Source organism: Theobroma umbraticum, unplaced genomic scaffold (genome assembly GCF_002168275.2).
Source record: "Theobroma umbraticum cultivar Fairchild unplaced genomic scaffold, ASM216827v3 scaffold_12.1, whole genome shotgun sequence".
NCBI lineage: Eukaryota > Viridiplantae > Streptophyta > Magnoliopsida > Malvales > Malvaceae > Theobroma > Theobroma umbraticum.
In genome coordinates this window covers 3,385,728-3,388,982 of record NW_018397269.1, presented here as the reverse complement: position 1 = coordinate 3,388,982, position 3,255 = coordinate 3,385,728, and positions in this window count along the sequence as shown.

Genomic DNA, 3,255 nt, shown 5'->3' with positions numbered 1-3,255 from the left:
CTGACACCATGAAATGCCCTCACTTGATCTTGCAACTTCTAGTCCCAGGAAATATTTCACAAGTCCAAGATCCTTAAGTTTATATTTAGAGCTCAAGTACGCTTTAACATCACAAATGGCTTGGATTGAATTGCTAGCTAGCAATATGTCATCAACATAAACTAACAAAGCAACAAACTCATCTTTATCTGTGACCAAAGTGAACAAAGAATAATCAGACATTGACTGCTTGAATCCATATTCTAGAAGTGTAGCAGTAAACTTTGAGTTTCATTGCCTTGAAGCTTGTTTAAGTCTGTACAAAGACTTATGCAACTTGTATACCAGCTCAGTACCAGGTTTGGTATGTTGATACTCCCCCTCAATAGAGAGCCCTTGAGGTAATTGCATATACACAATCTTTTCAAGATCACCATTGAGAAAGGCATTGTTGATGTCCAATTGATACAATTTGCCATCCTTTTGATGCTGCTAGAGCCATAAACACTCTGACTGTGAATTGTGTGGCAACAGGACTAAAGGTTTCTTGGTAATCAAAACCTTCTCTTTGGTTATATCCTTTTGCAACCAAATGAGCTTTGTATCTATCCACACTACCATCAGCATTCATTTTTATCTTATACACCCATTTGCAGCCAACAGCATGAGAATTTGGAGGTAAAGGCACTATACTCCATGTACCATTTTCTTGCAAAGCTGTTAGTTTAGCAATCATGGCATCTTTCCAATGAGAACAAGTGACAGTTTGATTATAAGAAGTAGGTTTAGAAGTGTGAGATAAAACTATAGTGAAGGCCTTAGGTTTATATGACAATTGATCACTAGATAGATATTTAGTGATAAGATAGGTAGTTACATGATTTATGTGAGAAGGAATGTTGACCTGATATGCTTCCAAATACTTAGGAACATGTTTAATTCTAGTACTTCTCCTAGGATTAGAATTAGAATTTAAAGCATCTTGTGAAACAGAGGAAGTAAGGTCTGAAATAGGTGAATTGGGTGAAGAAATATGAGTATCTGATGTGGAAGCAATGTCAGAGGTTGAAGGAGGTTGGAAGATAGGTAATTCATCAGATAATGAAGTAAGATGAGCAGAATTAGTATGATTGAAGTCAAAAGAATCAAGAGTAGAATCATGCATACCAACTGTTTGAGGAAAAGCAAATAAATCTGTGGTAGAGTTTGTATGCTGAAAAGGAAAAATAAGCTCATGGAAAATGACATTCTTGGAGATGAGTACTTTGTAAGCATCAATGTCATATACCTTAAAGCCTTTTGTACCATTAGGGTAGCCTATAAACACACACTTACTAGCTCTTTTAGCAAATTTTGTCTTATGACTTACCAAGGTCAAAACATAACACAAGCTACCAAAAACCTTGAAGTAATCATAACAAGGAGATTTATGATAAAGACATTCATATGGAGACTTGTTATGAAGAAGTTTGGATGGTGTTCTGTTCATAATGTGGGCTACAGTAAGCACTACATCACCCCAAAATTTTATTGGTAGACTATACTAATACAAAAGGGCCCTAGCTACATTAAGGAGATGTTGATGTTTACGCTCAACCACACCATTTTGTTAGGGCGTTTCAGCACAAGAAAATTGATGTATAATCCCTGTGGGATTAAAAAAAAATCAAAGAGTCTAAATTCCTTACCATTGTTTGATCTGATGCATTTAATGGTGACTGAAAACTGATTTTTGACAAAATAAGGCACAATGGTAAAAACCTCAAACTTACTTCTCATAAAAAAAACCCAAGTAAAACGCCTGAAATCATCTACTAAGGTGAGAAAATAATGATGGCCATTAAGAGTTGGCATCACATATGGTCCCCATATATCAGCATGAACAATCTCAAAAGCAAAAGTTGTATTTTGAACATGAACTGAAAAAGGTAATTTTTTTTTCTTTGCTAAAGGTCATATATCACAAACCAATTTATCTGAACAATGTATTTCAGGATGCTGTTGATGTAATACATTTATTCTATTTGAAGGTATATGACCAAGACTAAAATGCCAAATGTCAAATTGATTCTGAATTGTTTTACAACCATTAGCAAAAAAAGTAGAAGGAAATTTCAAAATCTTATCAATACTAAATCTGGACAAAAATTGGTCATCTTGATTGTCTTGTATGAAATATAGGCTAGAAGACATTCTAACAACCCCAGTCACTTTTCAGGAGGTGAGGTCCTGAACAACATAGCACTCATCATTAAAAATGACACAGTTTTTCTGAGAATTAGTTAGTTTACTTACTGAAACAAGGTTGAATTGTAAATAAGGTACACATAGCACATTATGTAATACAAGTAAAGAGGTTAGTTTGATAGTTCCTATATGTGTGACAGTAGCTTGAAGATTATTGGGCAACTGAACAAAGCAATTATTGATAGGATAAGTAATACTAAAATTCTTTAAGGAACATGAAACATGATCACTTGCTCCAGTATCCATGATCTAGGAATTCGATTTAACCATGATGCTATGAGTATGATTCTGTTTAATTGAAGTATTATGAACTATGTGAGAGCTAAAATGATTGGAAAGCATACCTGCAACCCTAGAATTGACCAGGGAAGATTTGGTTTGTTGATTTTTTGAAGAAGTGCCAATACCATGATCAATGTCACCACTGTTTTCATTGATGAATGCCATTATCTTTTGAAGTTGATGCTTTATAAGAGAAATTTGGGACATAGAGTCAGGACCAATGAGCTCCTCTTTTTGGCTTGTCTGAATTGGTGTCTCTGCAGATGATTATGAGCCAGCAGATACACTATTAATGGATGATGTCTGTTTGTTGAAACCTCCCTTGCCCTTGTCCTTAGTGAATTTGAAGTCTTTAGGAAATCCTATTATCCTAAAGCACTTCTCCTTCAAGTAGCCTTTTTTACCACAATGGCTACAACTGATATCTGATCTCTCTTTCTTCTTGTTTTCAGAAGTCATTACCATTGCAGATGATTCAACCACTAGGCTGGACTATAATAATAAAAGACTCCTTTGATTTTTTTCTTACAGAACCAAGTTATATACCTTATCTAAGGTGGGAAAAGGCTCCATAGTAGTTATTTGAGTCCTAAAGGCAGAATAAGTGTCATTAAGTCTATTAATGAACCTGAAAACCATGTCTTTCTTATACTGATCAAAATATTTTTTAAAACATCCTAGATTGCATTTTCCACACTCGCATTGTGGCAAAGGTCTATAATTCCTCAACTCCTCCCAAATGCCTTT